The sequence below is a fragment of the Anser brachyrhynchus genome (genome assembly GCF_964034855.1).
Source record: "Anser brachyrhynchus genome assembly, chromosome: 6".
NCBI lineage: Eukaryota > Metazoa > Chordata > Aves > Anseriformes > Anatidae > Anser > Anser brachyrhynchus.
The window spans coordinates 22831130-22853918 of NC_137700.1; the positions used below are offsets into that span (position 1 = coordinate 22831130).

The 22789-nt window shown below is 40.9% G+C and overlaps 1 protein-coding gene across 7 annotated transcripts in view; it reads right to left on the reverse strand.

Annotated features, from left to right (window-relative positions):
• PRKG1 (protein kinase cGMP-dependent 1) overlaps positions 1–22789 on the reverse strand; it is a 466811-nt gene that overhangs the window by 243760 nt on the left and 200262 nt on the right. The window contains exon 1 of one of the 7 annotated variants that reach the window (XM_080598467.1): positions 4574–8821. The exons of the other annotated variants lie outside the window; for them this stretch is intronic. The gene's annotated coding sequence lies outside the window, so the exon portion shown is untranslated. Of the gene's footprint in view, positions 1–4573; positions 8822–22789 lie in introns of those variants that run through there. 7 annotated transcript variants of the gene reach the window in all.

Here is a 22789-nt window from a genome sequence, read left to right on the forward strand (position 1 = left end):
ACGCAGAAAACACTCACTACCATTATAAAGCAATCCAAACTTCTCTGTTCATCAAAAACAAGCTTATCACGTAGTGGTCTTATCTGCAGCTGAAGAAGTTTTATGCTGACGGTCTAAAAAGCAATTTCCTGTATTTTACTATAATATGCTTGTAAAGGAAAAAAAGATTTTAAAGTTTTTTTTAGACACTTGGAATCTTTCTCTGATAACTCAGATAGAAAACTTTGAAAAAAGTGATCATAGCAACGGTACAATCCTATGGTATTTTAAACATCTCTAATGCTTTCTGAAGTCCATCAAGGTAGAGGATGCTCAGCTTCAACCCTAATCACAGAATCACAGAATCTCAGAATCACAGAATCACAGAATGGTTGAGGTTGGAAGGGACCTCCAGAGATTGTCTAGTCCAATCCCCCTGCTCAAGCAGGGTCACCTAGAGCACGTTACACAGGATTGCATCCAGGAGGGTTTTGAATATCTCCAAAGAAGGAGACTCCACAACCTCTCTGGGCAGCCTGTTCCAGTGCTCTGTCACCCGAACTATAAAGAAGTTCTTCCTCATATGGCGATGAAACCTCCTGTGGTTCAATTTATACCCATTACCCCTTGTCCTATCACTGGTCACCACTGAGAAGAGTTTGGCCCTATCCCGTTCATATTGTCCCCTCAGGTATTCATAGAGGTTGATACCCCCAGCTCCCTTTCTGCAGAGCTGCTCTCCAGCAGGTCAGCCCCCAGCCTGTGCTGGTGTACCCCTGCAGTGCACCCACATTTCCCTTAGTCTTCCTTTTCCTGCTGATGTATTTGAAGAAGCCCTTCTTGTTGTCTCATATGTCTCTTGCTAAATTTAATTCTAACCAGGCCTTGGCCTTCCTCATTGCATCCCTGCAATGAACTCAGCCACTGTCAGCCTGGAGTTCTTTATGTTAGGATAAATTATTACAGGAGTCTTACTATGTCAGTGTGTTTATATATATGACTATATATATGCGTACATAATATATATGTATATATTTATATATATATATATTTATATATACATACACACACACAAATCACAAACCTTCTCAGACTGGCAAGATTTACCTCATACCCAACAGTGTGACAGACTTTTCTATGACAGAAATGTTATCAGGAGCAAAAATAAAGTAATTTTTCAAAGAAACACAGAAGGTTTCAGTATACTGTACCATGAATAGTTAATAGCATAAATATTATTTATTGGGCATGTGTACAGGATTCATTTTGTGATTAAAAATGCTAGTACTCAGTTCTCTTCTAAATGAAAAAGTTACAGCTCTCAAGAGGGAACCCTAAACTTCTCATTAGATACCAGAGCTGATTTTCAGCTTTATATAATTTCAGATAAAGAAGCCCACGAGATACAGAGATTTAAAATGGGAACTAATTTGGGCAAATATTTAACTGATAGGAATTAGGCAATAATTAACAAACAAACTAAAGTCTTCTAAAAAATTCTGCGTTTGCTGAGCACAGAGTACCATTTACACTATAGTTCAGCCTTTGGGAGCTCATCTCTCCTTCCAAAAACATATACTCGTTCTCTCATTGCAGTAAGGTAATAAGCATAAAATTAATTTACAGTCAAACAAAATTTACTCAGAGAAGTTTGAAGAAATTACAAACCAAAATCAGTGCTGTTGTACAAAGCACAATCTGAAACCCAGAGCTATTTTAACACCCAGTAGGTCCCAGTCTTAAGAAATTTATTGCACAGACTCTACATGGTGCAGTGCTTCTGCTCTCGAAACAGTTTTGTGTTCAAATACATCTCTCCCCATGGAAAAGGCCTTTGCTGCCTGTAATATAATAAGAATCCTGCACACCTGGCCATGGGACTTACACACAGGCAGCTGCAGGCTGATGCTCTGTCCCTGCCCAAGCACAAGAGCCACTGCAAAACTCCTCGCTGCCAATTTTAATGGGGTCTAAATGATGACGTCGACGTGCTGTGACTAAAATTCTAACTGTACCAGAGATGATGATTTTGACCTTATTTATTGAAAAGTAATTAGCAATGTTTGCCCATCAAGACACTATATCGCTTCGTTTTAGAGAGTTTAAATTAGCTTCTATTAAAATTGTTTTGTAAGAGCTACGAAATTGGTTGGTAGGGTACTGGATTAAGTCAGAAACATCAAACAAACAGAAAGTAAATAATCTTTTTTCTGCTGGATGGAAGGCCCCATGCTGGTAATGCACACAGTATGTTTTCCAATTATATTACTGGTGCCTGGTATGTAACACGCACCAATTTTAATCATGGGAATAGGTACCTGACACTTTGAACCTCAACTGAAAGATTCCCACACCTAAGAAATGATGACTTCAAGTATCATTAGACTTGATTTAGCAATTATTAAAGGTGATTTGTGGCCAAGTTTTTGAACTACAGATCCAATTCTTTTCCTGCTTGAGAATATTTCCACAGAGGAGTGAGGTCAGGACAATACCACGGGCAGCAAGGATGCAGCATATATAGCATATATGCAGCATATATCCATTGTACCTGATGAATCTTAGGATGGCAAAAGGAAAACAAAACCATCCACCTACATATGTGAAGTGAAGGACCTCCAGAATACCGGATGACGGTACACCTCCATTTAAACCAGAGCAATTTTATATTCTTGAATGGCTGGCATTAGAGACAAGCATGGTTCTCAGATCTGAGTTCAAAACTGTATGGTATTCCAATAGTGACACTTACCATGCTTGATTATACTGGGCTTTTGTGTTGTTTTTGTTTGTTTGTTTGTTTTAATAAAGATTTGGCACTGGGGAAAGAGAGGAGGAGAGGTGGCTGGCTATAGGGACTAGTAACACAAACAGGATTTCGATTTCAGGCATCTCTATCTTCCATGACACAAGACCAAAGTGAGGATATTACTTCTACAAAAGGCAACCAACTGGCAGAAATCATCTTGCTGGATCATAGGCTGGAGAATGGCTAATGCTGTTATAAGCATGTAAGACTATGCAAAGTAGGTGACATACAGGAGAAGATGTAAGTTTGACTTGGTGATCAGCATCACAACAAAAATACCTTTTTCTTACTATGCATTCTCCTCTGGTATCCGCACAACTGCTTACTTTTCAGTCTTAAAATATGCATGTTATAATGAGCTTTACTAATAATTGGTACACTACATTTTCTCTCCACTCCTTCCTAAATAAATTCTCATTTCACAAGTATAGAAATAGAATTAAATGATATATTTGCAAAGCAGCTCATCTGACTTCTTAATTTCACTGGTTTATCATTTCTTACAGTTCATAAACTCTTTTGTAGTCGAGTTATTCTCAATTAACACTTGCAGAAGTGAGAGGATAGATGCTGTTAGAAAAATCCCTATTTTGGGAAAAAAATTGAAAATCCCTTTGATGCCAACAGGTGAGATAAATTGATGCATGTCTGAGGGACAGTTTTGCTGGAAGGATGCTTTGTAACAGGGACTAAATCCAACTGAGGACTTCAGTTACCCCTTGGGATTCATCTTACTCAATTATGTGGCATTGTTTGCAGTACCAAGGGCTGCTGTACCCAAGCTCAGCTATTAAACTGGCGGAACCAAGGTTTCCACAAGCATCACTCACTGGAATTAAATATATATTTCATATATATGCATGGTGAAATATTGGCATTTTGACAAACTCCCCAAAGAAAAGCAGTTCAAGTCTTATATCCATGAAAAAGACATTCCTGTTCTATGACTTGTGGTTTTTCTGCTAAGGCAAACCTACAAAGTTCAGCAATTTAGCTGCCACTTCTAAGACCAGTAACAGAGCAAAACCAGCAAAAATAAAAACAAACAAAAAAAAAAAGAAAAAAGAAAAAAAAGGAAAAGGAAAAGGAAAAGGAAAACCAGAAAACCGGAAAAAAAGAAAAATACGGGTCTCTACTTTGGAAGGGATGGCAGGATCTGACACTCTTCTTGGCCTGCAATGAATGTTGCACAGTCACGTGTGCTCATGCATTACATACAGCTCACTGGGCTAAAGAGCGAATAAATGCTTTAATTTTGAATTTTCCCTATTTTATTAGCTTAAATGGGAATGGTAACCTAATTGCACCACAGAGTCCTTTAAATCAGTCCACATGCTCTGCCTGCTGGCACTGCACCTATTCGCTCCAGTCAGCCCTTTCAAACCTCAGAAGCTGCCTGCCCCATCCTGGTGTATTTTCCAAGCCGAAGACAATCACAAGGATTGAAACAAATATGTGTTCTGTCACATCATCGCTTCATGACTTCTAAGAAATTACAGAATAAGAGACTTTTTAGATATAACCAAAGAACCTTTAATCTCTGGGACTGACCAAAGCTACATTAACAGTAACTAAAGAAAAGAAGAAAAAACAAAAAGGTGAAGAAAAAAAAAAGATCTACAACTAGCAAATTTTGCATCTTGCTTCTGAAATTGGTCTGTAATGTACCACACCCTTGACTACGGACTCTCTGAGAGACAACTTCTGAAGACAATATGTACAGTGCTTAATTCAAATCTTATTTCTTATCATGACATAGACTATCCTGAATTGGAAGACACCCACAAGGATCACCAAGTCCAGGTCCTGGCTCCACACAGCATCACCCAAAATCAGACCAAATGTCTGAGAGCGTTGTCCAGATGCTCCTTGACCTCTGGCAGCTTGGTGTCATGTGCCCATGTGCCCAGGCCCTGGAGCGCCTGTCCCAGTGCCCGACCGCCTCTGGGTGCAGAACCTTTCCCTAACACCCAGCCTGACCCTCCCCTGTCCCAGCTCCGTGCCGTTCCCTCGGGTCCTGTCGCTGTCCCCAGAGAGCAGAGCTCAGCGCCTGCCCCTCTGCTCCCCGTGAGGGAGCTGCAGGCCGCCACGAGGCCTCCCCTCAGCCTGCTCTGCTCAGGGCTGAGCAGACCGAGGGCCCTCAGCTGCTCCTCACACACCTTGCCCTCTGGGCCCTTCACCATCCTCACAGCCTCCTCTGGGGGCTCTCTAGTAGCTTTATGCACCTCCGGTACCGCGGCACCCCAACCCACACGCAGTGTTCAAGGCGAGGCCGCAGCAGGCCGAGCAGAGCGGGACGATCCCTTCCCTCGGCCGGCCAGCAGCGCCGGGCCTGAGGCACCCCGGGCACGGTCGGCCCTGTGGGCTGCCGGGGCGCTGGTGGATCGTGTTCGGCTTCTCATCCGCCGGCACCCCCAGATCGCTCTCTGTGGGGCTGCTCTCCGGCCTCTCGTCACCCCAGCCTGTACGTACAGCCAGGGCTGCCACATCCCTGGTGCAGAATCCACCACTCACTCTTGTTAAATTTCATGTTCTTGGTGATTGCCCAGGCCTCTAGTTTGTTAAGATCTTTTGGCAAGGCCTTTCTACCCTCAAGGAAGTGTCAGCAGCTTCTTCCAGTGTAGTGTCATCCTCAAACTTACCTTTGAGTCCTGCACCCAAGTCATTTATGAAAACATTAAAGAGAACTGGCCCTAAAATAATTTATTAAAGAAAACAAGGAATGCAAAAAAAATAATTAGAAATAAAAATAAAAAACAAAATCCTCGTTCTCGTTTTGAAAGAGATTTATGCTTCATGGCCAACTAAAGCAGGAAATAGTCTTTTTTTTTATTTATTTGTTTTGTTTTCCCCAAAAACTGTCTCAATGAATTTTTACAGCTTATAAAATACCTTCTTTTTCATTCTCCATCACCCTTTCCTCTGGAGTTGTGTATAAATTTCAATCCTGTTTATATAAGAATTTTTTTATGAAAAAAATTTTATTTTTGTATTCAGAGTATGCAAAGTTGTTTCCCTCATTCTTTTCTGATGACCTATTCACTCCAATACTTCCTTATGTCTCACTCACCCTAATGCAAAAGGGTAGGTCATACTGAACTGTATAATCCTGTAAGAATAACTTCAAAAATCATCCATGCAAAATGGTCAAGATTCACATTTTCCTGACTCAAGATACAGATTTTGGCCATCACCATCCCCTCTGTGTGACTTGTATAAATAATTAATTAAGAGAGCTTTGCATATTGATTCCCAGGTCATACGTAAACATAAAAAAAAAAAATACCTTTCATTCCACAGTAAGTCTGGTCTCATTGAAGCAATGTCCATCCCATGTCTTGTGATATTGCACCGACAGCACATGTCAAAAGGAGTCCAAACTAATCCGCTTCCAGTCTGTCTGTGCTACCACTAAATATCCCCATTTTCTTATCCTTCTGCTTTTAGGATATCAAACGAACTTGACATTTCTTAATCTGAGCCTGTTATCCAGGTCAACAATTCAATTTTGTAAGGCTTTGGCTTAGTTTTCTGAGATTAGCATCTCACCCACTGATCTGTCTCCGCCTGTTTTTTGAGTCAGCAGTTCCCAAAGTATTTCATAGTGTTGTGCAAACAGCAGGTACTGAGTCAGCTTCAAACTTTCCCTGGGTTCTTATGATAGAAGTTGGATGTGGTTTGACCCACCCAATCCCTGCCTCCTCCTAACATAAAACGTGAAGCAAACAGACCACTTAACGGGTGGCTACAAAGAGGATAGCAGCTCTCTCTACGCAAGGAGACACATGTAGATGACAAGGGACAAGGGGTACAAGCTGCATTGGAAGTTTCATCTTGGTGTAAGAAATTAATATTTTACAGTGAGAACAATTGATACCTGGAACAACCTCCCCAGGGGCGTGATGGAGTCCCCATCACTGGAGGTTTTGAAGATACAATTGGAGATGTTTATGGGTCATCTAGGCTTCCTCTTCCCATGAAAGATTGGACCCGGTGACCTTTTGGGATCCTTTCCAACCTTGGCTGTTATGCAATTCCATGAGGTTCGCCTCACGAGTTGAGAAGGACACGCAATGTTTAGGGCATGAAAATGATCCATAATGTTTCCTCATCCTGAGCCAATGCAGAGGATTGGTCTCACTTATGGCTCACTTCTGCCATTCACTTAACACTGTTCCCCTGTTCCCCAGCCCCTGGAGAGCACAAAGGAATTCAAACCTTGTCTTTAGGGCACTTCTGAAAATTCATTAGAGGAAGGTCCATTCTGCATTGCCACTTTTGTGGACTTTCCCCAAAGAAGGCACAAACGAGCCATGGGTACATGACAGCCCACCATCAAACCCACAGCAGCAAGACTCTATCCATGGTTGCACGAAGCTCGTTAGAGTCATATTTGGACTTCAGTGATCTTTTGATCATGCACATTAGTTTTATATATAAAATTCCTGCTCTTCAGGTGTATCATTCCTCCTTTTTTAAAAAAAATGTGGACTTTATCTCCCTAGTCTCATGATGAATAAAATTGTACACCCTTTCATGGGTCGGCTCAGCCAAAGGGAATCCTGGAAAACAATGGGATGCCCCAAACCCAAACACAGCCACAGTCACTGAATCCACAAACTTCAGGTCTTTTGAGAAAAAGGTCAACATTATCTGGAAGCAGAATTTGAGAATTTAGGTTTTTAATTTAGAATTAATCAGAAGTTTGGTTTTGTTTCTTTGTTTGTTTGTTTTTTTCAATTTAAATCAAAAGACAGTGTCGATTGAAATAAGTCTTAACAGAGCAAAACAAAACCCTGTGTGTTGGCAGGAAATGTTGTCTGTTACAGGATACATCCTGATGCCTTTGAGTGCTATTTGGCACCTTTCCCCGTAAGATCAATACTTTAACATAAAGGTCCTAGACCCATTAGGAAGGGGCAGCAGCTGAGGACTCGGTCCAATCCTTCTTGACACAGCAGCTCTGATCATCACCTTAATAAGCAACATCAGATATAATCTGTTCCGCAGGTTCACGTAGCTTCTCGTAAGAAAAATTACAGTGAAGTGAATTACCGGAGAGAGTATTGTGTAAGTGATACTTGTTAAGTTTCCCCTTCTCCTCAAGATGCCTTTTATTACACCCGGTTTTCAGATAAGCTGTCCTAAAGGATGATTCCAGCATGTACTGCTATTTAATGAATTCTGTTATTAACAAAGATCAACAAAGATCTCCAGGAAACTAAGCAAACCCATTAAGACATGTAGAAAAAAAATAACTGAAACATGTGGTTCTCCAACTTGTATACTAAAAGAACACCTCACAGTCCACACAAAGCTTCTGCTCCCCATCAGAGAGTATTTAGGGTCAAGAAGACTAAAATCAGTGAGATGCTCAAAAGCTGGAGGTCCTGGGAATTTCTGGTTTCTAACAATCAGTAGGAAAATCTATACCATACTGTTCGAACAGTTTTATACCATACCAATGTAACAAACTAATTCATAGAGAGAAGATCTGAAAAAAGTCACTGTTGCAGTTTTTTACAGGAAGCTATTTCAGTGAATGATAATATTTTTATATTCAACAGTAGCCTGAAGGATTTTCTGTCTTAAAAAAACAAGTTAGACGTGCGGCCACTGAAATTACTGGATCCCCTACCTCAGAGGTTTGATTTCTTATAGCTGCACTGAGATATTCTGCTCCTTCTTTCATCGTAAAAGCAGCTGGCCCTGCTGAGGGAACATGCTAATTTTAGGCTGCCATAGTGACCCCTCCTAGACAAAACCGTGCTGCTGGGGTCAACATGCCTTGAAGGTACACTTGCTAAAGGGAAATTGTCTGGGAATAATCCCGACCACTTTTATTTTCAAACCTACACAGTTTACGGTTTTTGTCAGAAAATTTTGCTGAAATTCCATTTTACAGTGCTAATTTACAAGTAATTACTTGGCTGAGGCTTTATCCAGCACATTATTTCATTACAACGTTGATTGTTTTAGACAAATATGCATTAATCCACTTTGATTATGAAAGCGTATCTGGAGATTTTCTTTCCTTATGTGATGATGACAGTGCTAAGAAGACATGAGAACTCTCTGGTGTCGGTGTCTGAAAAGATGAAATACAAGAAAATATGTATTTAACCTATTATTTCTGAGCAAAAATGACTCCCAAAAGGCCTGGATATAGCTACTGATGAAAAAGAAACAAATAAACAAATAAATAAATAAATTATACACTGGGATTTTTTAAAATATGTACTTATACAGATAGAAAAAGATGTGCATAAGAACCAAGATAAGAAAATATAGCCCAGGCATATTTTATCATTCCAACGCATGAAATGAATGTAAATACATGTGCTACTGAAGAGTAAATCTACAATAGTGAGAATCAGCAGATTTTCATTCTGCACATTTGTATATGCAACTCTAAGATAGTATCTGCCCACATGACTTCTATTTGACATCTAAAGAGCTCCGTTAAAACCCTTTCAAAGACAACACCGCTGATCAGCTTGCAAAGAAAAGAGAGAGGCATGGAAACAGAGATGCCACGTTACTAATACTTAGCTGTGGATGTAAAAGACATTGAGGTGACTATGCTAATACAACCATATGCATGCTGTATGCAAACTCCATCATGGACTGAAATCCCTGTCGTGGCTTTTGTGTCCCTGCAGAGGCTCTGCAGAGCAGCATCCCCCAGGACACTGCAGTACCAGGCAGGCAGGAGGTGGGGGGGATGGCCATGGGTCTGGGACACCATGGTTTGGGAGTTAAATAAAACACAAAAACAGTGAAAGGCATCAAAATTAAAGACAATTACTAACTGCTTGGCAAGACTGTAGTTAGTAAGAGTTTAGAAACTTTCTGCAGTAACCTAACTTGTTTCATCAAAATTCCACACTGAAAATAACAAATTTCTAGAGATTCAACATTAGTCACAAGCTTTCTTGTAAAGCATACAAATGCATAGAGCCTGGAAAAGACTAAAGGTAAATATACAAATTTTACTAAAAGTAAAATTTGCTGTGTTTGAGCTAATGGTGCTTTCAAATGGTCGCTCTGTTACCTTCATTCTTAATTTTCAGTTCTCGATCAAATACATATTTTCCTATCCAAAAACACTTGAATTAATCTGGAACTTCAGGACGACGTGGAATGAAATCACTCATTAAAATCCCAAAACAATATGCATATAATTAGCATACAGAAGTACACACAATCTCTCCTACGGAAAAAAAAAATATCATTTTGTCTTCATGATTTTTGCAGCAACAAATCTGCCTGCTTGCTAACAACGTATCTAAAACCATAAATAAATCAAAAGCTTGACTACCATACAACACAAGCTGTATTTACTGGCAGTTTCCTCCTGCTTTAAGAAAAGCCAGTGTTGCCCAGCATATCTACAGCGTGCCTTGGTGTTTTTACAGGTGCTGCAGCTTCATCTTTGATGGCTTTTTGGCAGCTCCAAGAGGTCCACAGAGCCCTGTGGCTGTGGGCAGAAAGCAGATGATGTCCTGAGCCATGGTGCAGCTCAAGTTCAGGGGTGCTAGAAGAAAGGGTGCAAGGGGATCCATCATTTATACCACTCCAGGAGTGAGCAAGTGTGACAAGTACTTAAAAGTATACTTTCATATTACCCTTATGCCCTTTGGACAGCATTAATTCATTCTACCTTCAAAAAAAATAATTCTCCCCTTATTGCTCTCTCTGCACACCTGAATCATTGAAGCCCACACTGTTGTTTAACAACCCTTGCTTGTGTGAGACAGGTTCCCGACAGCCACCAGACCACAGAGCCATCTGGGACATCACTTCGCTCAAGGACTGAATTGCAGAGGGTTCAGTGTTCCCAATTTGAAGAGGATTTCCCAGTTACACCACTCCTCTGATGCTAGTATTTGCTACCTAGATATATGCTCATGAAAAGCTCTGATTTTTCAGCTGAAAAGTCTGAAGGAAAACATTTAATACAATATATTCTAAAGCAGAAAGCATTCTGCTGGAGATAAATTATAGAATAACGCATGTTTTGACATTGCTCATCTGCATCCTAACACCATTCATGTACTGAGATATAAAATGTTGGGATACACTACTGGATATTAACGTGCTCGGAGCTCTTTGGGCATTTTTGCCTTGTATTTGGGGGAAATGCCATGATGTGGAGGCCAACAGCAAGACTCTGTGAGAAACATGCAAGCAGATACTCACTTCTTCTGCATCACGTTAAACCAATTGTGTCCAACAAATCCTTTCTGCTGCAATAAACCTACCAAGGCTACTCTTCCCAGCAAAATGTCATTTAAATTCCAGCCCACTGACAGTTGGGATCCCTTCATCCGTCCTATCAAGCCAATTTAGTCCTGCAGTCAGCATGGTCAGGCTGGGCTCAGGAAAGCCTGGGGACTGATTTGAAGCGGCACTTTTGCAGGGAAAAGAAAAGGATGCATTAGGAGAGAGGATTTTTTAAAGGACAGCAAAAGCTCCAGGATACAGATGGAAGAAGCAGCTTGTATTTGGGATTCAGCACAGCCACAAGTGGATTATCTGCACCTTCTTCTTCACATATATGTCAGGAAAGGAAGCTCTGCTAGGCTTTTTGATAACTACTGAAAGATTTCTATGATGGCTTTTATTGTGCTTGGGAAAGATCTTTCCATCCCTTTACTGTCCACTTCCAAACACTGAGATAGATGGTCAATTGGTGATGGCAAAGTAAACACTGCAGCAATGCCCCTAATAGTGAGGCTAGGAAATAATGTACCAAAATCCTCATCCACAGGCTATTGGTTTAACTGTGGTCTGAATCTTCACCACAAGCTACCAGGGCAAAAAGAGGACTTCACAAAGCGGGGAAACGTATCCTGCTTGGTAATGATGGGGCCCCTTTAGGTCCTCCCCAGGAAATCCTCACCTTTCACCAAATACATATCATACTTGATGTTCTAGCTCAAATTGAAAGGAGGAAATGGAAAGGGAAAGGGAAAAAAGGAAAAAGGAAAAAGGAAAAAGGAAAAAGGAAAAAGGAAAAAGGAAAAAGGAAAAAGGAAAAAGAAAGGAAAAAGGAAAAAAGAAGCCTTACACATTACAGAGTCCCTAACTAACACAGGGATTGTAAGGAAAATCAATTTAAGGCTAAATCATTGTAAAGCAGCTTAAGTCTGGGCTGTGCACAACCCCTGTACATCCTCGCAGAACTTGCAGTATTTGCTATACACAACCGTAACATCCAGCATCTGGGAGCAGCTCGCTCCTTTAGACGGAGATCTCATGAAAAACCCTCACTCTGAACATTTTTGTATTTGGAAGATGATACGGTTGACAGAACTGGATTCAATTGATCGAGGCAGAAAAAGCTAATAGGGCTGGCTGAGAGGTTGGACTAATGAAGCTTTCCTTGGGGTTAAAGTAATGCTCTGGCATATCTAAAAGCTACAGAGAAAGCATTTCACTTTTAGTCTCTCAACCCTAAAGTGCATCAGGGCAGGCTCGCAGCTTTTATAATTCAGGAGCAGTTGTCAACAGGCTTTCAAGACTCTCTTGGAGGCCAGGAGATTGATTAGCATGGGAACGATGTGGCCAAATCCAATTTATTTGGGAGGGCTGGGGAGAAGGGGAATGGAAGAAAGTCATAAAGAAGACAACAGCAATTACTTTCTATATATACAAGATGGAATTTGTTATCTTTTTGCCTCCTTTTTTGTTCTTCTTATGCTACTCAAGAAAAAAAAATATATTAATATTAGATCAGAAATATGGGGTGTTATCACAGTTTCTGAAATAGTTAAAGAAAGTTCCTTCACAAGAGTTTCATTTGAGGACTGTACAATATCACAGTAATACCAGTGTTTAGAGATGGGTAAGACGTTTTTATTTTTTCACAGTAAATTCTAATACTGAAAAAATTAAAGTCAGAAAGTCGAATTTTGAACCTTACTCAGGAAATACTTTGTACCCATTAAAAGCTGTTCAAATTTGCCTTCATTTTAAACTTTCATTATTTTTATTTTATAATTAATATAATACACAAAGCGATTTTCTAATGAAATATCTATTGTTAAAAGATAAACAGCTTGAGGTCAAATGGAATATTTTGACCCTTTCCTGTTGATTTTTTTTTCTTTAACCAAAGCAAAATGTAATTAAAATCAACATATCCCTGTACAGCAGTCTTGGCATAATATAATATTTAAAAAAAAGCAACCACCTTCTAATGAGCATTAAATGTCACTCTAACAGTTGATATAAAAGCACCAAAGTAGATGGTACTGAATTATTAAATGTAATATGGGTTATTTTTCAAGCATTATGACTCCAGAATCACCAGGGAGTTGCAACTTACTGTAACTGGAAAATCTGACATCTGAAATTATTTTAAATAATTAATGACACCTTGCAATACTTTACATTTGAGGTTTGTATTGTTTCTATCCAAATAAATCATTGTGAAAAAAAATGAACATCTGCTGAAACCCTGCTACCAGAAACTAGATGTTGACAAGCATCTGTTTCCATCAGCCCAGGAAGGACCCAAATCTTTCTATCACAAATTCACAGCATGAACTAATCCCGACCTTCCGGACTGGGGCAGGTGAGATTCCCCACCTCCCTATAACAGGGATGGGCAACCCTCTCGAAGGATGCTGCCACATTACGCAGCTGCATTTAACTCATGTCTTTAATCAGCATTTCCAATGAAATTTCTACTAAAGCTTTGCGCGCTTTTGATCTCAGAGTTAACAGCATGAGGAAGTATCTATTTGCCTGCATCCTTTCTTTATAAACCAATCTTAATTAAAGGTACTACATTTGCTGTTCTTTGATTACAGGGTGCAGTCTTTGATGAGAAATAGATGTACTTAAAATTTCACGTATCAGTTCTCCAAAACGTCTACAGTAGAGGCATCCCATCTCATATAAATGCACTGAAATAATTGTTTGGTTTGGTTCTGTTCTATCCTATCCTATCCTATCCTATCCTATCCTATCCTATCTACTCTCTTCTATTTCCAGCAATTTCCTTTGGAAGGGGTAACCAAGAAAAACTTTTGACAGCTCCTGTTTTTGCTGCATAGCTCTTGACATTGACAATGAATTTGTTGATCTTTAATCATGTGCAAACTAGGAAATCATGTTTTTACTACAACTAACATGCCAGCAGCTAATGCAAAATAGGTTGATTTGCATTCCACATCCACCAGAAAATTCACATTGCCCCTCTTCTTGGCTCAGTGGCATTCTTATTGCTATTTTTGCTGCATTATTTTATTCTGCTGCAAAGAATAAACCCAGCATTTGTTGTGTTCAGTTCTCAGGAGGCCTCTGACCAGTAATTTCCCAGACAGCAGAATGATTTCCTTGCCTGTGCTGAATTTCCTTTCCACTAAGCCACCCCAGTAACAGAATATATACAGCAGGGACTCATATAAAGTTAGTTTTGCTTCTGGGTGGACCTGGAGACATATATCCTCAGTCTCCATTAGCAAAGTCTCTTTTTCTTTCCCACTAGAAAAAATTTATTTCCCAGTAATAAATTGGAAAAAAAAAAAAACTATATCCAGGTAGGACTTCAGTAAGTATTTCCATCAGAGTGCCATTCAGTATTACTGATCCTTAAACTGAAAAATAAATGAATGTGTCGCTGCCCCAAGCCCCACCTCTCTGCAGCTCATTGTCTCCTACGGCACAGGAGGAAACGTTTTTCTTGGAAATGAAGTATTTCATTGCATTCTTTGTAATGACACCATTAATACGGTCTGGTCTCTGCTTTCCCAACATCAGCTCGTGTCCTTGAACGAGGGAACAGTATTCCTTGTAAAACATACCTTTATTTGGTAAAAGATTCTGGATGGATCCTGCCTTACCCAAGCTCTGAGACCTGAGCCATTCAGTTTTTGGGAACCCTGTAAAACACTGCTTTGCATCCCAGTCCTGGAGCTCACTTCACCCATGGGTGCCAGCTGTGAGAAGCCAGCATCACCTGCACGCCCTGAGGTTACCGGAAAGTGGTGTGTTACGATAAACTTCAAAATACCATATTGCAGAATATATTGAATATATTCACTATGCAACCTAGGACTTCCAGCTGAATTTATTTTTTATATTATTAAAAAAAAAAAAAAGTATTTTAATGAAAAGCAAAATTAAAGCCACAGCTATCTTAAAATTTCATTGGTACTATTTGCATTATCTCTTTCTGGTCAATACGAATGTGATCTCTGCTCTGGATGGGAGGAAATAAGCCTTATGTACCTTTTTTCTATCTCAACTGACATGAATTGTACATGGCCTAAGCTGTTTTTCACTCCACAGGCTGGGCACGTGCTTTACCCCCCCTACTGCCATCCCGCTGCCTCCTCCAGCTGCACAGGCAGTGCAGGCAGCTCTGCGCCGGGGTGGGGAACAGAGAAGCTCCACCGCCAGAAAGGGGAACCGCATGGGTTTTGCTTGGCCCTTGTTTACATATGTGCCTACACAGTCGTGTTAAAAGCAGTTTGTTTGTTTTAAAATAGACAGAAGATGAGAAATAAGGCTTCGGCTCCGAGTGCAGCTTAGACAGAGTCGTAGAGCATCCCGTACAGCACAACAGCACGTCCTCATCCAAAATGCTCTGCCATTCCCCGGACCCTGCAGCGGGCCAGGAAGCTGTGCTGGGCTGGCTTTTCTTTCCAAACCCACACCTCTTGGGGGTTTTAATTATATACACAAACCATTTATGCTGGATTTTTAACATATGGCCATTAAAAATGCTATCAAAAGTCCCATAGACACACGCATGACTACCTTGTGTGGCTCCATCCCTACAGAAGATGTTAGAGGTGGGTGTAAGCGCTATTAGGACAAATCGCAGTGAAAAGTTATTGCAGTGAACTCATGACTCCCCCCACAGAAATATTCTTTAAACAACCGGGGAACCAGACGGACTGCAGTTTAACAAAAATCCGCGTATATTGGTAAGATGTTTTACCATCAAAAAATGTAGCAGTATTTACGTGGGAAAGCCTGCGCATTGTGTAATTTGTTGTAAACTGCTCCCATGGTTGGCTAGAGAAGAAAAACTAAAAACAGAAAGCCTAAAATAATTTGCACCATGCAGTAAATCTCTGAAATGGGCTCCGCAACATAACTGCAATACAGCTAAAGATAACTTTATGGAGCCAACAGCCAAAAAAAAAAAACAAAAAAAAAACAAAAAAAACTGAGCCTGTAATACATCCAGCTGCAAATACAGCGAACTCTGCTATTTTCATGTATAATTTATAGCAGAAAATGTTATCTGAAAGTCAGCATCGGAGAGGGAGAGGAGATAGGAAAGCACTGGTTTGCACACCTCACTGCTCCTTGCTTGATGGAGCACGAGAGACAGCAGGGATATTGGGCAATGGCAGGACTTGGACTTCAGAAATTTATTTTTGGGACAAATTTTTGTTTGTTTTTAGGCAATTCTCACACTGTCTCAGCTCTCCATCAGCTCCAATCACCACTTTAATAAAAAATAACAATATACTACGTTACTGGGAAATAACGTGGAAAAGGACAAGAAGAGGGAGGAGGCTGAGGCAGTTAAGTTTGGGTAAGAAGCACCAACTGTAAGCACTCAACTAACGAGTGCAGCATTTTTAAACTTTTTGCTGGCCTCATCCATCACAACAAGGCTATTCATATACATACAGTTTTATGCATTTCTTTTTATATAGATATAAAGGACATTATGGAATAGCTCTGTGTTCTGTGAATCTCATTTCTGCAGTAATTCATTTTACCTGCTGGTTTTATACGCAAAATGAGAAGGTTTCAAGAAGCAGCCGAAACCCCAGAATAAGCCATGCCACCTACACAAGCCACCCAGAGGAGAAGCCACCTGGCCCCAGTGCCAGGTGCCAGCCCGGTGGGCACCCTCCAGCACCACAGCAGCCCGAGCTCTGAACTTCTCCACTTTTTAAAGTAGAGACAACCCATACAACCACCTCGTCTAGACACAAACAATTCCACACAGGAAAACCCGTGTCTTTAAAACACAGTATTTACCAACCTGGTGTTTTACTGGGCTAGAGACAGAACTAGATAAAACGCTCCCAAATTTCTATTTGTGGATTCGAATTCAATCAAATGGCACTGAACACCTCTATGAACAAAGTTCTTTCTCATCCAAGACCCCAAGGAAGTTTTCTTGTTCCTGGTAATTACTAAAAGTCTTACTGAACACACAAAAGAGGACAGGGAGATGAATGGGTTCGTTCCTACAGACCCCAGCACAGCAGCTCAGTGTTAACCACGTCCTGTCGCGGACTTACATCCTTTGAGTATTTCACACACCAAAAAACACAGGTTGCTTCTACAAGTATAGGCTAAAAAGCAGAAGTACCAGTTGCTGAAAATAAAGATGCATGCTGTTGTTACAGCAACTAAACTTTTTAACAACATTAAGGGAGTCATAGCTTATCAAGAACTGCATCTCGTTGTTATGGCAACAAAAATGTTCAAAGCGACTGCTTTTAAGGATTTCTCGCTTCTCCTTCACATTTCTAAACACATCGCAATACAATAATACACTCTCATCAAAAGGACAGAGTATTTTGCCTTTCGCCAAACAAGCGATGATTTGCAGCGATTTAATAAAGCAAATATTTTTGGTGTTCGTTTGCGGACTACAACCGTGCCTTGCAAGGGAAGGCGATGCTCCTTGTGCCAACTTCAAACTACTGCTGCAAGAGTTGTAACTAAACTTCATACAGAGATTGTAAAAAGTTCGATGCTGGGAGCAACCTTTTTGATGAAGAACATGGTTCTAACAAGTATTTTGCTTTACGAAATGCAGCCTTAATCCAAGAGGCACTGCATATTTTGTATAATACCACTCGTGTGCACTCAGTGTTCAGAAACCGCAGGCTTTGACAGTTTTTGAATCAGAAAATAAGTAAATAAGTAATATTTTTAATAGCCGGGTGTGATGATCAAGGAACTTATATTTGCTAGGTATTCAATCCACTTGTTGAGTTATAAATGCTGATGACAACAGTACTACAACATCACACATAAATCTTAACATAACTACACAAACATAATTTAATACTGGCAAAAGCAAACCATATTCCAACACATAGCAATAACATTGTAGAGTCATGGAATATACCACCAGTATTTATGGTAAAATTAGGGCAGCGAATACATTTCGTTCAGCTGAGCTGATGTAGAAGATGATCTTTGCAACATACCTTTCTCCTTCCCACAAATTCACCAGCTGAAGATGAATCTGTATTAAAAATAGTCTTAAATAGAAAAGTTTTGAGACTGGAGCATATTGACACGTTTAAATGCATGGCCTCCTCGATGAGGGGATTGAGTGCACCCTCAGTAAGTTTGCAGATGACACCAAGTTAGGTGCGTGTGTCGATCTGCTCGAGGGAAGGAAGGCTCTGCAGGAGGATCCGGATAGGCTGGAGCGATGGGCTGAGGTCAACTGCATGAAGTTCAACAAGGCCAAGTGCAGGGTCCTGCACCTGGGGCGTAACAACCCCAAGCAGCGCTACAGGCTGGGAGAGGAGTGGTTGGAAAGCTGCCTGGCAGAGAAGGACCTGGGAGTATTGGTTGATAGTCGGCTGAATATGAGCCAGCAGTGTGCTCAGGTGGCCAAGAAGGCCAACAGCATCCTGGCTTGTATAAAAAGCAGTGTGGCCAGCAGGTCTAGGGAAGTGATTGTCTCTGGTGAGGCCGCACCTTGAGCACTGTGTTCAGTTTTGGGCCCCTCACTACAAGAAGGACATGGAGGTGCTCGAGAGAGTCCAGAGAAGGGCAACGAAGCTGGTGAGGGGTCTGGAGAACAAGTCTTATGAGGAGCGGCTGAGGGAGCTGGGGTTGTTCAGTCTGGAAAAGAGAAGGCTCAGGGGCGACCTTATCGCTCTCTACAGGTACCTTAAAGGAGGCTGTAGCGAGGTGGGGGTTGGTCTGTTCTCCCATGTGCCGGGTGACAGGACGAGGGGGAATGGGCTAAAGTTGCGCCAGGGGAGTTTTAGGTTGGATATTAGGAAGAACTTCTTTACCGAAAGGGTTGTTAGGCATTGGAATGGGCTGCCCAGGGAAGTGGTTGAGTCACCATCCCTGGAGGTCTTGGAAAGACATTTAGATGTTGAGCTTAGTGATATGGTTTAGTGGAGGACTTGTTAGTGTTAGGTCAGGTGTTGGACTGGGTGATCTTGGAGGTCTCTTCCAACCTAGATGATTCTGTGAACAATAAACCGGGCAGCATACATCACCCAAGGCAGAAAACCCTGGCATTAAAACTGCAACGTGAGGGCTCCACATGGGCACCCCGTTGGGTTCACGGTCATTTGAAATTATCATTTAATGGGAACTGCTACATGTTTCCCCCTTCTTTATCAAACTGCATTAAAAACCAACACAACCCCCACACCCAACCACCCCTCAACCTTGAAAAGGTTGCAGTTTGGTGCTGGCTAGTACCTCAGAGATACTAAACTCATTCATTGTTTTGGTACCATAAAAGAAAGAAAAAAAATCCCTCTGTCCTCCTTTCATCACTGCTGGCCACACAGTTTTGGGGGAAGCAAGAATGGCACAGACTTTAGCATTTATCAAGGTCTAAAAAATCACTATTCTTTTGTTCAAGTAAAGTTATATTGTATCGGAATACAGCCTGCACTATACTTACACTGGTTTACTAATACATTTCAAAAGCAGACACTGTCCTTGTCCAAAGGCAAAAACCACTGTTACTGAACTTGTCCTTCATTTGATCTCCTCTTATCCCCTGAACAGGTCTCTTTTTTTTGGTATATCAGAATAAATATGATTGTGGCAGCCTTAATTTTCTGCTATTTCAAGAAATCTAAATGAGATCAGCAGCCACCTGAATCCCACCTTGTCCTCGGTGACTCTGCCTGGCTACGTGTTGAACCTACAATGTTAATCATTACAGAAGCACATGCTGTAATCCAGCCTGCAAATCACAAGCACTGCCTTTACAGCAGATAAGAAGTGACCGAAACATGCCACAAAGAATGGCCACAAAGATGGAGAGGTTCCTATTCCTCCATTCTTCCCAGGGAATGGTATGAAAAGTACATGTTCAGAGAAAGAAAGAAAACTGGATGTCATCCGCTACGGCAGAGAAGCACAAAATAATCATTGTCTTGACATTGTTCTGCAATATTTTTATTGCTGCTTTGAGTTACGGTGACAAGTTAATCGATGCAATGTCATGCTGTTGGCCATGATTATTTTCTGTTTTGCTGCAAGTCTCTTCAATGACTAATTGGCTGCTCAGCCATTCAAGGTTGAACAACAACGATGCAAACATTCATGCGACTGCACGTATTATCATAGTCAATGTTATTTTTAATTACACGGAAGCAGCAAACGCCGCCTATCATTAACGGCAATGACATCCATTTATACTGTAGAGTGTGCTTTGCAAGCTGTTGCTCTGTAAGGGAGTATGCTTCAATGTTGATTTTAAAAAGTGATTAATAACAATTCTTTTGATTTCTTTGTATGATACTGAGTCATTAAAAGGCTGCCTTCGCCTTCACTGCACTTTGGTGTTATAGATATTAAGCTGTCACAAGCATCACGCCTGGAGAACAGTAAAATGAGCAACTACAGAAACAAACATTATGCCGTTAAATAAACTGGAAGAAAATTCTAAATCCTTCTAGCAAATGATATGACTTGAGAAGTTTTATGAAAACTTATTAAAGAGTGTGGATATTTATACTTACAATTAAGAAAAGAAGTCACAAGAGGTTGCATCCTGTGTCTCAACCACCAGGCTCGTATGCAGACGATTTTTGATCCTTGGATAAAACCTCTCCTTCCAACTACCCTATAGAAATTGCTGTAAATATTACTTTTTTCCCAGGCTGCCTCTATTGTCTAAGAACAGTAATCATGATTAGGAAGCATCTTGTTGCAGACTTTGGCTGTTTCCCAGCTGAGGGTTCTGCATGCCCTTGATATAGAGAAAAGCTGCAGTAGTGCTCTCATGATACTGAGAGTTTATAACAACAATAATTTTACCAGTAATACAGACTTTGCAGCCTGAAAATCCAAAGAAAAGGAGAGAAGGCACAAGAAGCAATTCACTGGCCTGCCATGAAGTGGGCTTCTTTTGCCCACCAAAACCTGGTAACTGAGCTCCTAAATAAGTCTCCAAAGTGCTCCAAGGAAAGCGCATGGATATGTGATGCAATTATGGAAGTTTTGCCACATTTGACAATATGACCCTGAACACCATTAAAGTTCATTAGAAAACTTGTGAACGTAAAAGGGCACCAGAGCTGGATAACCAACAAGTGTATTTACCACGTATTTACCAGTTCTGGACAAAAAAGGAATAAAGGACAACAGCAGAACACATTAGAGAGAGACAATTCTGATGCAGGTGACTGTTTTGGAAAGAAAGGACAAGAAGTAGAGCTGCCACAGTAAAGAGCTAAGTAAAATCAGGAGGCTTCAATAAAGACTCTTTGAGCTATGCAAATAAAAATAAAAATAGCAGGGTAGCAGGTTGCAGTTAAGAAGAATGCTGTGGCTTCAGAAGATGTTCAGAGAAAACTTTTGTTCGCCCTCTGTTGTCATGTTTTATCCAGAAAGCTGAAGAAAACCTCAATCATTTGGAAAATTACTTTGTTTTTTAAGAAAAATATTGCCCACAGATAATGAATTCCCAGTCTCTTTTTAGTCCACATTCTGGTTGTATTCCAACCGCAGAGCAGAACCTGAAGTGAACATTAGATATAGGCAGAGGAAGAAAAAGCCATTCCTTACACCTTGCCAAGCTCAGAATTTAGTTTGTGGAAAATGAGAAAAAGAAGAAAGAGAGAGAGAAAGAGAGGAAGAGAGGAAGAGAGGAAGAGAGGAAGAGAGGAAGAGAGGAAGAGAGGAAGAGAGGAAGAGAGGAAGAGAGGAAGAGAGGAAGAGAGGAAGAGAGGAAGAGAGGAAGAGAGGAAGAGAGGAAGAGAGGAAGAGAGGAAGAGAGAAAAAGAAAGAAAGAAAGAGAAAAGAAAGAAAGAAAAGTTTCCTTTCTCTTTGTTATTCTAATGCTTAGAGACCAGTTAAGATTTTTGAAAACTGAAGGATTTTCCAAACCTTCACACAGACAGCACACAGATTTCTGTTCATCTCCCTGCAACCAGCGGGACCTCCCACATTGCCCCACCTTGGTGCACAAATGGATGTCAAAGCCAAATTCAACCTATTCTTTCCAAAGCAGAAGGCACTGCAGCCTCTGAGGATGCCACAGAGCTGGCTAGGGATTATTTAGCAAAATGTTTTCCCTTGCATTATCTGCAAGCCAAAAAGTAAATTTTGCATTCCGATCGCTATTTCAAAATCCATTTTCCCCCTGAACTTTTGATTCCACAAGAGGGTTTTTCTATAGATAGCATCCACTGCACAAAGCAGCTATTGTGCAAGCCCAAAGAGATGCTTGAGTCAGCGTGGTGATTGTACGCCACCGCATCCCAACTCGTTATTTTTAACCAAGCAGCTGACGAGCTACAAGGAGAAGCTTGGGTTTTACTGGCTGGACATTGAGATGGATGGAGAGGAAGGCATGAGCTGCCCTGGCATCCAGCTCCACACCTCAGCCCATCCTGGCCTCCCGATGACGTGGCCTTTCAGCGGTTTGCGAAGGTGCAAATGAGGCATTCCTGTTATTTCTCTAAAAGTATTGCAAAGCTGATAACATAAACGTATATTTGGGGAGAAGGTTGCAGGAGAGCTTACACAGTACCTGCAGAAAGCACCCACCTGAGTTACAGGGCAAACAGGAGCCCATCCATGGCTGTGAGTTACCTGCAGATGTAAGACTTGTCACATTTTACGCAGGCAAGGAAAAGTATTTTTCTAGAATTTATTTTACTGGCAAATGTTCTTCTGGGAAACTGCATGCTGAGTTTTTTCTACACACCAGAGGACCAGCTATTTAACCTAATGGTTACCAAGCATCACATCATTATTCTGGCTTATTGCTGGCTTCACAATGAACTT